This window comes from Coturnix japonica, chromosome 2 (assembly GCF_001577835.2).
Source record: "Coturnix japonica isolate 7356 chromosome 2, Coturnix japonica 2.1, whole genome shotgun sequence".
Lineage (NCBI taxonomy): Eukaryota > Metazoa > Chordata > Aves > Galliformes > Phasianidae > Coturnix > Coturnix japonica.
The window spans coordinates 27,061,999-27,077,078 of NC_029517.1; the positions used below are offsets into that span (position 1 = coordinate 27,061,999).

The following is a 15,080-nucleotide window of genomic DNA, read 5'->3' on the forward strand; positions in this document are numbered from 1 at the left end:
AAACTACTGGGATTAGGGGTGCAGATAAAGTGATATAAAGATATTACAGTATATTGGAAAAGATTTCTTGACTGGGAGAGTTGGGACTGCATAATCTATTAGTGATTTAAATCATACCTTACACATATGCCTAATGATGTTTTCAAAAAAAAGGAATAAGAATATGAAATCTACCTGTGATTTAATTGGACCTTTGCACATCTGTCTACAAACATTATACAGTTAAGCTTGGATGTTTGCTGTAAGTCATGCAGGGGACAGTGACTGAAGAAGCATTTTATTGTAGGCAAAAATTCCCTGGATCCTTAAGTCACTTATTCTGAAGGCTTCCAGCAATGTTTTTAAGGTGTGAAATGCTTATTACTAAAAAGTGTAATTTTAACGTAGAGCTAAGGGCCATGTACTTTCATAATTTCCATCTTATAGTTTAGTTTCAATTGCTTGTAAATATGCAATTTTAAAAAAAAAAAAAAAAAAAGAGAAATCCTAAGAAAAATATTCAGATAGTATCCATTATCTGATGTAATGGTGTTGCTTTGAATATTTCCAAAACACTATGGAGACCACACAGCAATTCAGTAGCTGAGCCAAGACTACATGCTGAGCCCCACTATCTTCACTAATTCTGTGAAATTTTTGCATTTTTAAAACAGGGGATTTTAAAAAAAGGATCATTATATATCATAATTTTGTAAATCTATTACCATTTTCTTAAAACAGATTTTAGTTCTTCTTTTCATTGTTCTTTATATGTGTCATTTTAGAAAGCATGAAGAAGTGATTTGAAACAGTGGGGTTCAATAAGTTGCTTTTAGATTCAGTGACCATTACACATTTCAACAGCACTGTATTTTGTTGTTCATAACATGTTTTTTTTTTTTCAACTCTCTGATAATAAGAAGCTAACTGAAAGATAACTGACACTAAGAAAATTTAACTGGATACTGATTCTTTATGTATTTATTTTATCCTAGATTGCTGTCATGCAGGAAGTTTGTTGCACTGGTAGCAAACAGTGGAAGAGCTAATAAGGACATAACCTAACTATAGTATATACCTGTGGATTTTGACTGTGACATTTCATTACTGTAATCACTAACAATAGTGAGGATAGTTAACTGCAAAGGACTTTTGTTGAGGATTACAATAGATATGTAATTCTTTTGACTGAGGAATTCAGCTGGGATCCATTTTTCATATCATGGTAAATACCACATTCTCTTAGATTACTTGTGTGTGATGTGGGAGATCAAAGGATTGTACTTTTATTTCTGTGACCACAATAAACTTGAAAAGAATAAAAAGAGATCATTGTGAATATCACATTAAAAAAAAAAAAAAAAACACGGGGCTTAATATGATTTGGAGAAAATAACAATTAGAAGAAAAATGAGGATATCATACTTCTTAGTTGTAGTGTGAAGTCTTGCACCTGCTTGTTAGCAAGGTCAGATTTAGGATTATGAAAAGAAAGGGAGTGCTTTTACTTGTATTTTTTTTCTCCTAATGCTTCTGGTGCTTTAATTTAATTCATATGTACAGTATTCCAAAATAACTGTGGTGATTGATAGTGCTGTAATAAAACACAGGAACATACACACAGATTTAATGTTTCTTTAAAGATTTAAAGGGTTTCCCTTTGCATTCTATTTATAATTGAGCTTTAAATATTTTTAGCAGAAACAAAATTCTAACTATAACATCAGCCATTGATTGGAATTTGCAATCAAATGTATCTTAGTCATCTTTAAAAGTGACTAATATCTTGTGCTTTTGACAGTTAAAAACCAAGCCATTTTTATTTAACAGAAGTTATTGTATAATTGCAGTTCCATACCATTTATGCCCTGTTAGGTTATGCAAGAATTGTGAAATTAACAAAGTGCTAAGTCTTGTCTTGTCCATGTTGCTTATGAGTGTAATTATCTTTGCAAAAGTCAGATAATTATTGTTATAAACTATTGTAATATTAGCTGCCGAGATGGGACTATGATTTTTGCACTGAAAAATCAGCAGTGTACAAATCATTGAGATGAAACAGAACATTCTGCCTGCTGCGCAGAAACAATTTGTACTAGTACCCTAAAGGAATATGCGGGAGGTAGCCACAGATTTTGAGATCTTAGTTGAAAACTTTGATTATACAGTTGTGATTCACTTCCTTATATCATTTCTACTTTGAATATGAAGAGAAATGACTTTATATTTGGAAGAAGGTTGAGCTCCTCTGCTATCTGACCTTTTCTGTACCAGTACCTCAAGACTGACTGGAGAATAGCATCAATGGAAATTTTCTTAAAATGATTTATCTGCTGGAGCTGCTAGCTTGATTTACTCAATAGGATCAATGCAGATGTGATTTATGGCTTCTTACTTCCCATTAGGCTATGAATAAAAGCTGGTATATGAACAGGAGATTTCAGGGCCATGATCAGGCATTCAACCATTTATCTGCAATGTAGCCATCTCCACATGAACAAGATGCCCACATACCTAAATACTCATGGTGATTCAGTCAGCTGAACTGAAGGAGCTGTATAATCACATTTAAGCAGGGACATACACTGCTTATTTGAATAATTTTCTAGTCTTTAATGCCTATAACCAGTAGGACCTTCATTCAGCTTTCAAAACGTCCAGTACCATGTGAGAAGTGCTCAAGGAACTAATGTTTACTGTTATGGCCAACAGCTTTGGCACAGGATTTCTGTGAGATCTGGATCCCTTTCACATTGTCAGCAGGTGGTCAAGAGGGATTCTTCTACATCCCAAAAGCTGTTGAATACCTCTGCATGAGGAACTGAACTGAATCCTCTTTGTCAATGAAATACAGTGAGAGTGTAGATCCTCAACTCACATTTAGAATCCTACATTTGCATTTGGGTGCCGTTCCTGGTTAAATCTCTATTCTAGGTAATGATTATGGACATTATTCTAGGAAAATTCAGTTAAGTGGGTTTTCATCCCAGTCTGGTTAGGGATGTTGTCTTGAGGTAGCATCTTGCAGCATGTCTACACTTCCATACCTGCAAAGAAAGAGTAGATGTACTCAATCCAGCTTCAAGCTCCTCTTGGAATGCCTGCAGATGTAATTTTCATGAACTACAAGTTCTAGTTGTTTTTGTCTTTGCTACATTGTGTCAAAATGTAAACAAACATCCTGTAAGTAGTTCATAGCTGTCTCCAAGTTGATCTTTCAAGGTGTTCAAGGTGTTTCAAGGTTGGTCTTTCATCAGTGTGTAGTTCAGTCATGTACCCAGACAAGGTTGTGCACTTCAGTTTACTGATGAAGTAGGAGGTTTGCCACTTTGGTTGTCCATTTTTTGTTATGTCTTTGTTCTGCACCTCTCATAGCCAACACTGTTGGCTGCATTTAGACCTAAAAGCATGATAATAATAGTCAGGGATGAGGTTGTACTTTAGTCAAGTTGTACTATATACTCCTAAAGAGACTACCTCTCAGCAGTGACCCCTTCCAGAAATTCAGACCTGATAATATTTATGAGTGTTTGGAGCAGTTGAAAAGTTGGCTAGAGATCTTTTAAATAGCTAAATTTTAGCACATTCCCTAAGGAGCTGTGATGGAGATCATTTCAGACCTGTCAGAGAAAGATCATACCTTAATTGTACTTCATTGTACTATAAAAAATGAGAACTCTTCACTAGATTTAAGAGTCAGTGGTATTGTGATCTGTGTGAAACATTAGAGGAACTCACCTGGGATCTCACAGTGTGCATGAAATACCTTTGTCACTGACACAAGCTTACAAATAGTCATATAAATGTGATGGTTTCTGCAATTGATCTTTTCTAGAAGTATCTCCAGCTTGACAGAGAGCATCTTTTCTGTTTGATTTATTCTGTAATAGAGTACACTCTGGTGGCTGCCTTCCAAAAATGCTGTCCTGAGTGTCTGTTTATGAGTACAGCAGCTCCAAATCACTCAGTTCATGACTCCAGTATTTTATTGCAAGATAAATACTACTTTGGCTATGGCACAGTTGCCAGCCTTCAAAACGGAGAATTTCTGAAAGTAAGAGGGGCTGATTTCAGTAGCAACTGTTATTCTGTTAGGGCTGCATATTAACATCTGAGCTTTAAAAATTAGAGTACAGTATGCCACAGAGAGTGGAAAAACACCACTAGTATTATTTGTTAAAATCCAAGTCAGACAATTTCTTCTGTCATTGTCCTTTCCCTATTCAGTAGAGAATGCACTGCTGTAAGCAGTAGGATGATTCTTTCTCCAGTCTGTTTCAAAACTCTGACAGTTTCCATAACCAGAGAGGTTCTGTAATTAATGCAGCATGCAAGCTGCCTCTCAAAACCCATTTGTATGCTCTAAAAAGTTGTAGAAATCTCAGGGGGATTTCCAGAAGTTTTCTCCACTAGGATGCTAGTTTGTAGTGATTTTCTTCATTCACTGACACAAGGAAGAGCAAGAACTTACTTTTTGTCTCACCAGTGTTTGAAAACAGGCCTTTGGACAGCACAAGAAGGACAGAGTTTGAGGAATAAAAGCCTCAAGTGGTGCAGCCACCACAACAGACTAAGTCTCATCCAATAAATAGGACTTTCCAACGTAATGAATGTTTATCTGTAAGAGGTGTGTTTCCTGAAAATGGGAATTGTCTCAAGGAAAAGGGATTCAGCACAACTGAAGTTTAAAAAGATGATAGTTAAGCGTCCAGCCAGCATTCTGAAGTCTGAGACAGAGAAATGTCTAGGTAATCCTGTGAATTATGCACCTGTGTACCCTTTAAATGATGGACCAGATGCGGAGGTGATGACCTTGTCTAAGTTCCTTTGGCATTGCAGCTCTGGATGTCTTTCACGGTGGACTGCGCAGAAGGGATCACAAGGAAAAGTGCACAGACACAAGAAACTTATGAAAGCCCCAAGAGTGAGTGAGTACACACTCATGCTTCTGCAAGTTCAGTGCTTTACTGTATTTCTGTGAACATTTTGAGAAACTGTTCTTTACTAAGAAAGAAAAAAAGTTTCAGTTTACTCTTGCAGGAAGTTTATTACTGAATACAATTTAAGGATTAATGATGAACTCTAATCATCAGTGGATGGGTTATATCTTCACAGGAGGCAGAGAATTAATCCTGCTATGCTGAGCAATTTTAAGCAAATAATATAGGTATTTGGATCCTGATCCAAGAACATTTTTAAAAAATTTCTTTTTTCCTTTTGTGACAATCATATTTTTGCTTGTACAAGGGCTACTCCAAAAGTAACCCCTCCTATGTTATACTGGTCACAATAGCAGAAATAGATGTAGGTGGTATGGCAGTATAGGTTGTACCTTCCCACCACTATTTCATTACATTTCGTCGCTGTGTGACAGATAGCAGCAGAGGGTCAGTCTGGCAGAATGGAATCTGACATGGAAGTGTGTGTGAAGCGAAGGTGTGTCATTGAATTTCTCTATGTGGAAAAAAAAAAATTGCATACACTGACATTCATCAGTTCTTGCTGAACATTTATGGGCACCAAACAGCAGAGGACAGCACAGTGAAGCGGTGGGTGATACATTTCAGCAGTGGAGACAGTGATGTTTCAGCAACTGTGGAACTGTGTGTTTTGTGAGCAAAGCATGCTAGCTCTTCATTGCTGGTGAAAATGAATACCTAGTGGCAGTGCCTGTATTGAAAAAAGATACTGTTTTGTAGTTGAGAATTTTCTCTATCAAGTAGTGCTATTTTGCTCTCTGTACCTGTTGTAGTTTCTATGGAGTTAAATATGAGGCATTACTTTTGGAGCAACCTCAGCACCACTGCATCTTTATTAAATTGATTATATTAACATCACAATGAATTTTATTCAGCAGATACAATAGTTTGCAGCAATAAATCATTCACACCTCTGCTAACCTGTATACAGGCAATAACAGTACACTGTGCCTTAGACAACATTCAGAAAATAACGTGCTTAGGTCAGCGAAGGACCAACAGAACTTAAAAATAAATAAAACAAGTTGAATTTTTCTGAAAGTCCCCAGTGTCTATCAGAATGGAGCTTGTAGGTCTCATTCATTTTCCACCTCAGTGAGATAATTGGGAAGTAAATGGTGAAACAGAGCTCTGGTCTAATAGTAATGAGCAAGCAGATGAGAGAAAACAGAGTAGAAAAAGAATGTAGATGAGACATAGGAGGAAAAGATGAGAGAAAACAGATGGAAGCCAAAAAGCCAATGAAGTGTGAGAGACAAGACTATAATGATTTGCTCAAGACATGGTGGAACTAGTCTGGATAGAATAAGAAAAGAAAACCTGTACTCTAAGTCCAACTTCAGAATAAACCAAATCTCTTTTCATCTTGGAATTAAAAACAGTTTCTATTACAGGATATTCTGATAGTATTGGTGACCTTGGATAGAAAGACTGAAATATACGTCAAAACATTTAGATGTTTATACAAGCCAAATTTCACTCCACTAGAGGTCTAATCTTTTGCTTGTACATATATCCTATAAAATTGTATAGAACCTAAAACTGATCACAGAGATAACATCAACGGAACATATATTTGTATACCAGCATCCTAGATCACCATTTTTTTTTCCATTTCCCCCTTATCTAATAGTTATTCTTTGATCCCTTAATAATAACTCATTTGTTGCATCTATATAGACAATCAAATTTTTTAAAAATTGAGTGGAATTTTTCTACTTACTGGAGGATAATTTTTGAACTGTTAAAGAGCAGAACTACGTGTACAAGGATTTGGCTTCGCTTGCAGTTAGAAATGAAGCCAAAACTGAAGATTCACTTGTACCCTGTAGCTGATGAAACAACATATGCACTTTTCAAATGCAAGTGATTTTTGTATAGATAGTTTGTACATGAATGCTAGTATGTTAATGTTTAGAACTGCAGGAGTTTCTGAACATCTTTAAGCCATTCTTGAGCTCTACATGCCAGTAGTTAGCAATCCCGCTAGAAGGAATGCTTCTTAGATTGCAAGCTGAAGAGTACTTCTCCTTTGTTGCTTTAGTCATTGATTTTTTTTTTTTTAGATTTATTTTTATTTCCATGACCAGGTCAAAGTTCTCCTTTGGTGATTCAGTGAAATTTAAAGAGAATGGAGAAGAGCCAGAGGGAATATGAAAACATCAGTCTTGGCAGGATTAGCTTACTTTTCAGTCCTCTTTGCTCTTTGATACTCCTCATCTCTATCATTGCTTTTTTGGTGAAGGAAGCAGTGCAATTAGGTGGTGGGAAAGTTGGCTTGCGTTTCATCAATGCAAGTAAGACTTGTCCAGTCCTCATTCCACAGTCAGAACTCCTCAAAGATAACTGTTTCCTTCCTGCCTGTGGGTTTCCATTTGTACTGACGTTACCAATATTTCTGCTGTCAGGGCACCAATTGTTGCTTAAGATTTGAGTTAAATGTCTCATATTTTTACTAGAACAAAAGAAAAATAAAGAATTTAAGAACTTTTTTTAAAGGCTGTGACAAATTTGAAATTGTATTTGTGCCACTGTGATGTCTTTTTGAAGTAATACTGGATAAATAATTTCAAAAATGCCAATTTTTTTTGAGCACTAAATATTGAAATTACTTCACTGGCAATGTCTGTCAAGTGTATTGAGTTGGTTTAACAATAAAAATTAAATATATATATATATAAAAGACCAGTAAATGAGAAGAAAAAATATGAAATTCTAGAAATATAATTTGATTAATTTTTTATGCATTTTCAAATGTCAGAGGTTATTGAAATTAGAACTGCAAAATCAAGAGCATCTGTATGTATACAGGCTTAGCATTATAATAATTTAGGTTTTTGTTTTTGTTTTTGTTTTTTTGTCTGGAGACTGAACTATTTTGCAAATAAAAATAATATAAAAATTACAGATTACATACCCTTTTTCCTTACCATTTCATGCTGAAGGGCTGGTAATTTCTCCTTATTTAGGTGCCAGGAGTCTTCCAACCTTTCTTGAAGAGGCCACAACTTAAAAATCTATTGGATCACCTCCCATCTATTAGCAATGATAAAAACTTCCTCCTAACCACTGTAATTACACAACTCCTTTTGACAGGTTTGGCAATTTTATGTTGGAAGAGTAATTTTAACATAGAGTAGATGAGAACAGAGTGCCAAATTTCTCAGCTGTTTTAAAATTACTTGGTTTTAAATACAGGCTGGCAACTGAAAGTGAAGAACTCAAACAGCAAGAAAACTAGTTTTTGGAACTGTTGATAATCCAAAGATAACAGCATGAAAAATGCTGCTTTCAAGCTAGTAATGTGCGCATTTTACAGGTTCTGCTGGTAATTTTATATGGGGAATTCAAAATTACAAAAGGGTTTCCTAAATAAATAGTAACTCTTATTTTTTTTCAGTAAGCATGCTAATGCTGATTAAAGTTAAATCCTTAGGAGATAACTGACTATGAAATTCTAATGAGTTCTTAAAAACTTGGAAAATAAATGTTGTGGGGTTTTTTTTTCAAATACATTTGGATTTCAAGAAAAAATCAAATTTTTGGACAAAATGAAAAAATTGGATTATATGATAACTAGATATTGTATTACCCAAACATCAAAGCTGAGAAAAGTTCTATTTTTACTTATTTAATAAATGTACTTTTGACTTAAATTTGTTACAATGTTTTCTGAAATTTTAATGTTGTTTTCTGATATATCCCATCTAAAAGTTGTTATACTACTTTGTCTGTCACTCCAAGACATAAGTGCAACAAAATAAAGAAATAAGTAGAAACTCAGAGATGTTTTTGTTACTATTTTCAACATTTTAAATTGAGACAAACGTTGGAAAAAGGAACTAGGTGATTCAATTCATCCTTACATTTTCTTGAAATTATAATCAATCTCAGTTTCCAAGGTAACTGACTACATGAGGATGGACCAGCCAATAATGGGAAACAGCTTTCTGTTTTATTACTGTAACATATGGTAGAAAAAGTCTTTTTTGTTTCATGCTGTTGAGGAGACTATCTAATTTATCACCCCAAATAGAATCCAAAAATGATTAAAAGAGGTGTGAGTAGTTCAGTATTGTAGCAGAAATGCAGAGATGTAAGTTCATGGGGGAAAGGCAAATACAGAAACAGTTGGTGTAAGTGATTGTACTGGCAAATGGATTTGTATTATATCAGTATGACTCTCTCAGGGTGAGTGGAATTGCCTTTCTGCTGTGAATTGCCTGGCACAAATAAATAAATAAAGGGCTTCTTCCATGTGTACCACTGAAAGAGGTATGATTGATGGAGGACCATGAGGCATACTACATTTCTTTTGCAGATGTCAGATAAAATCTATTAGGAGAAGTGTTGGTTCCCTGAAGTCAAAGAAGCTTAAGTAGAATATTTAATCATATCATGGTGTATCTACATTTCCATGTTTTGTGTCTTGGACTGAGATTTCAAGTGCTTTACTACTCACTATTCTTTCCTTCCAAAAAAGCTGTGAAATATTTATGCAGGATTATTTAATGTATTCCCCTTTTTTCCCTTTCCTTCCAGATGTGCTTAAGAAAGTATTTTTGATTACCAGAATTCATTAATCTTTTTTCCTTTTTTAGAACTTTCCCTGAAGCTGGCACTGTATCTCTTAACCGTGAAATCTTATGTTTCAGATATTTAATTAACACATATTCCTTTGCTACTTTCTTGTTTTATTAAGCTACCTATTTATGTAATTGATTCCTTACTATTTAAAGTTATTTTCCATATGAAAAATTCCATTTGAATTTCAGTATAAATAACTATTTCTTTTTCAATTTACTGAAATACGAATCAGTATTCCCTTTGTCCTCATCATGCCATTCTTGGCTTCATATTTTCCTAAGTCTTAGTTCCCTTCTTTCTTTAACTTCACTCTTTACATTTTTGGTGTGACTTTTGAGGGAGAGTATTTCGTATTTTAAAATGCCAGCCTACCTGTCAGTACTCCCTGGACAGGGACTGGTTTTGTGAGTTAATATTTTCTAATCGCATTCAGTTCAGTTAATATTTCAGCATGGACATCTACTTTTCTCTGTCTTTGGAGTCTGCCATTTTTCATTTATTTTGTTGAGCTAAAAGTTTGTAAGTGAAGAAAGGAGATGATAGATAGAATAATATAGGGCAGGACAGCACTCATCCAAACTGCCCAGAGCCAACAGTAGATCACATTTCTAACAAAACAGTAGCTGAAACTTCACCAGTAAAAGCAGTAGTTTCTGACACTGTGTGGTACATAAGAATTACTTCTTTAGTTGCAGCATGTCACCTTTTCCCACCAATAACTTCTTTCAATTTTGTGTGTTTGTTTGGGAGAGAAGTTTTGAGGGAAAATAAATAGAAATGTTCTCTTCTTATTTGCCTCACATTACCTGTAAATATTTCCTCTAAATATCTTAAAATGCTGTCAGTATGAGCTCGATTAACTGTTATTCATCTTAGGTAAAGTGAGAAGACTTGATGCTTCTGTGTCATATAAAGCCTTGGTATATAAATGGTGATGTAGTTTTAACTATTGGAATGAAGTCCAGCTGGTCTGTTTAAATAAAGACTGGAGTAAGGGGGTGGGCTAACATGGTCCTAATCTCCAATGTCAAATGTCCTGCAAGCTGAGCCAAATAGATTAGTAGTTATCAATATGGAAATGCTGGATGCTATTGCTGCCTGTTACATTACTGTCTTTCTGCTTTAGTCCAGAGACACTTCCTAATTTGGTTTGGGCATATGAAAATGTCCATCTGTTTCTTTTCTACCAGTGTCTGTTGTTCATCAGGAAAAAACAAGAGGAAGTGACATGTCTGTGTACATTTGAAAGAATACCACTGACAAGCTAAAAAATCAGACTAGTCATATGAGCTATTATCTGAATATTATTAATTCAATGATGACAATGTAATATGTAATAATAGTGGCTGTCCAGAAAATATTGAAATTTCTATGTAAATCACACACAGAGAAAATAACATTAGAAGTACCAATGAATATGCAGAATACAGGATGATGCAAGAACACACATGAAAGAGAGAATATATAGAGATCTCTGAGTAAACATGAATTCAACATCACGTGTTTTGTATCCACAACTATGCTGATGAATACAGCATGCAAAAAGATTATGCTTTGACAAATGGCTTTGATCTTGATGAGTAACTTGATTTCTAGAAAATGTTTGTTATCTTTACATTTAAAAGGAGAGAACACTTTAACACTTCTGGGCAAACTGCACTTTCCAGAAATGTAGAAAATGTTGTGGTAAGAGTATTTCTTCCAAGGGATATGTGTCTTTTATCCACTTGCATTACTGATCCCATGAAAAAAGAAAATATGTCATTCCTTTACTATATGTCTCCAGGCATGCTGTGTAAGATTTATCCCAATGTTTCTCCCCACATCTCCCTTTTACAAGAGTTAAAAACTACCTTAAATTTCTCTGCTGTGACAGTGATGCCACATAGTGCATTGTTAACACTGCAAAGTGATCTGTAGTGGGATCAATAGTGGGAAAATCCAGGTAGATTTTCATTATTTGTGCCAGTTGTCAGATGATATGCCATACACTCAAACTGGAAAACCTTTCTGACAATTTTTGGTAAATGAGGAGTACTGATTTTAGACCTATAGAAAAAGTGAGTACTTTAGGAGCTCTCTTCTCAGATTCATGAAGACTCTTCATGATTTCTAATTTATTTAGAACACTGTATTTTCTTCATTTTTCCCACTTTCCTATGGAGTGTGAGTAAAATAGAATTTACAAGTTCCTCTTTTGCTGTTTTTAGATGGCTAAAGAATTTGGATTTGTTATCTGCTCTAAAAAGATACTGAAAAATATGCTCTACTTAATGAGTTTTTTTGTAAACATTGAAAATTGCTGTGAGGACACGATGCTATCAATTAGTTTGTGAACTCTATAAATTCAACAAACTGTGGCAGGTTTTTACCTCTGAATGTAGCTATTTCAGGTATTTTAATGCTTTTGTCTTCTTTGGAAGGATCTTGCTAAGTAATAAGGTTTACTGGGAGCACTGAAATATCTTAGTAGTATTATTTTGTTGAAGTTTAAGGCTGAGTCCACTGATTTTCATCATAAAATGCTGTTGAAAGAAGTGACTTATCAGAAAGGCGAAAACAATTTTTTTTTAAGTAAAGTACCCTTTAATACTGTAACATTCTCAGTCTTGATAGAAATGTACTGTTTTCTAAGCTTAGTGCAAGAGCCATCCTAATTTTAGAACAATGAACTAAAAATATCCTCACCTGGGATCATTAACCTCATTGCAGAAAAAAACTTCTGAAGATCAACTTTCTTTTCCACAGAATGAAGTCAAAACAATAGGACACTAAATTGTCTCTTCTGATAGGAACCTGTTACATCATGAAAGCTAAACACTACCTTAAATATTTTCTGAAAGTAAGATTTGACAGTATATAGACATATGTGTCATGGTTTTAACAATACGTTATTATCATTTCCCTTATCTGTTAGAATGGCTTTAATAGAGAAGTTATTGAATTTATGTGATGGGATTCCATAGTTGCTGGATTTTACTTTCTCATCTTTGGAGATATTATTCAAGTCATGATACGTTGTATATTGAAGCTTTGTTTTTGTAAATGAAGTCTGTATTGTTCTTTTCTCACACATGATCTTCAGTTGCATAGATCTTCAAAGCTATATAAGTATTTTATCCACCAGCTAGAACACAGTAAATATGTTTGATTTATGTTGCACAAGATGGCATTCGAGCAAGTAGTGTTATCTGAGATCTAAAAAAGAAATAAAAGGTAAAAAGATAGTAAACTTTTTCACCATTTTGAAAATACTTCCACTAATAAGACTCTAAATGCAGATTTTTGTACTTAGTCACTTTTCTGAGTAAAAATGTTCCATAAAGAGATATTCTGCATGTGCTGTCTTGGCCTGCAAGCCCATATAACATTTTATATTTGCATACTAGACAGCTGGAAGAATTTGATCCTTCCAAAGAAACCTCTCCTTTCAACATATAATAATTTAGGGAGACTTAAACCCACAGGGTTTGAGCAAACTTTCCTCAATTTAGCCACTCATTTTACCTAACACCTCTAAAGTTTGGATTTTACTCTGTTATCAATGTGAATATGAATGTACATTTTGCATCTGTGTATGTGCATTCACCCGTTTCTCTAGAAGATGAATAATTTTGTTTGGCAACACTATTAAGTGAATTCCCCAAAACATGAAGTAGTATTTTGTTCGTGCTTTTCTTGTTGGTTACTTTTTCTTATCTGGATTCATTTTGTATTGGTTCAAAGACACTGACTTTAGTATACTGTAGATCAAACATGGAAAGCCATTATTATTGCACCAAAACCCCCTTTCTAAGTAAAAAAAAAAACAAATTAAATTAAAAAAGAACTATCAGCAGACTAAAGTGTTGCAATTACTGTTGTAATAAAATTTAGAAGAATTTAGAATAATTTTGATTGATTGATTGATTGATTGATTGTGTATCTCACAAATAATAATCTTACTCTCTGGCAATATCTTCAGTAACCAAAAATAAACAAATTCACTGGTGTTTCTGAAACTTTCCATTCATTCAGTCTCATTTAGATACTCCTAAAATTCTATCATTTGAAATTTCTAAAATGAGGGCATTCCTGGAAGACCTTGACCCTTTAAATACTTTAGCATGTGATTGAACACAATGCACAAATCCCCATGTAATGAACATGGATTGCATTAGTCCATGTTTTGTATTGATGTGGTTTCTTTAGCCCCTTGACAAATAAAAGAAAAAGATATTTTGCATCTCCAGAAAGCAAATAAAGTAACTATAAATAGTGCTAAGGACAAGAACAATGACTGTGCTTATAAAAGGTAGTGAAGGAATAAAATAGTAAAAAGATATAAAAAGAAAACCTATAAGGATAAAATAAAAGATATAGAAGTCTATAAAGATACAAAATATATAAAAGTTGAAACTAATAAGGATAGTATCTGCAGAAGTTAGATATGGGGCTAAGACCAGAACAAAACTGGTAATCAGATAGCAGCAAGAAAGGAGTTTGGGGGGGCAAGTTTTCAGGTATGGCCCCAGTGAACTTGGGCTGACAGCAGGACAGGCATAAAGAAATGTTACAAAGTTCAGCCAAAATTTTAGGGAGGCACACTAGTATAAATTCAGTATTACAGATGGCGGAAAGAATCTCCAATAGTTGTACAGAAACATTGTGTAGCTTTCTGTGAGGACAGCCATTTCTTGATATTGTGTTACATTAAAACATATGTGCAAACAACACATAAAAATAATAGATACCATAAGTTCCACATAACCTATCAGGGCAATCTTTTAAATTCTTTCTGATCGACTCAGAGTGCATTCAACTCAATACTTAAATCTGTGTAATTTTAAGGTAAGACAATGTAGTGACTGTTTTGAAAAATATTTTATTTGCATGATAAGAAACCAAGATACTTCACATAGGTCACTATATTTTTATTTTTTTTTTCAGTCAAAAAAAAACTTGGTCTCCATTTGGTGGCAAAATATCCACTCTAAAAGCATTTCTTGCATAATATAGATCAAGTATAGGTTGATTCATTAGTGCTTTCATAGAATTTTCCAGTAGATAAAGTAGTAGACTTAGAGAGTTCTTCATTTTCTTTCTAAGTTTTCCCAAGGACTGCTAAGTAATTAATTCAAGTCTTTTACCAGCTCTTAGTTCTAGCTGACCCACTTGGGAAGAGAGCACAAGAAATGCTTGCTGTAAAGGACTGTGCAATCAGAAACAACCACGCTGATTTATACTGGCTAAAGTTTGGGGCCATTCTATTTATTAATGTTCTGAAAGTACTCTGAGATAACTGGATGAAAACACTGATGGATTTTAGGGAAAGAAAAATAATTTACTAAGCAATTCTAATGTGCAGTTTTAGAATATTGTGGGTTTTCTTTCTCAGTTATATAAATTGCTGTCCTGGACTGGTTTTCTTGCTCGTTTCCTTTTTAAATTACCAACACAGCAAAAGAATTGTATCTATTTGCATCAACTTAACTTTCTTTGGAGATTTCCAGCTCTTTGCAGTGGTACTTCAAAACTCATTTCTGGGCTGGGTAC

General features: G+C 34.3%; 1 protein-coding gene across 7 annotated transcripts in view; it reads left to right on the plus strand.

Annotated features, from left to right (window-relative positions):
* Positions 1-15,080, plus strand: part of HDAC9 (histone deacetylase 9) — a 440,456-nt gene that overhangs the window by 358,199 nt on the left and 67,177 nt on the right. The window lies entirely within an intron of this gene.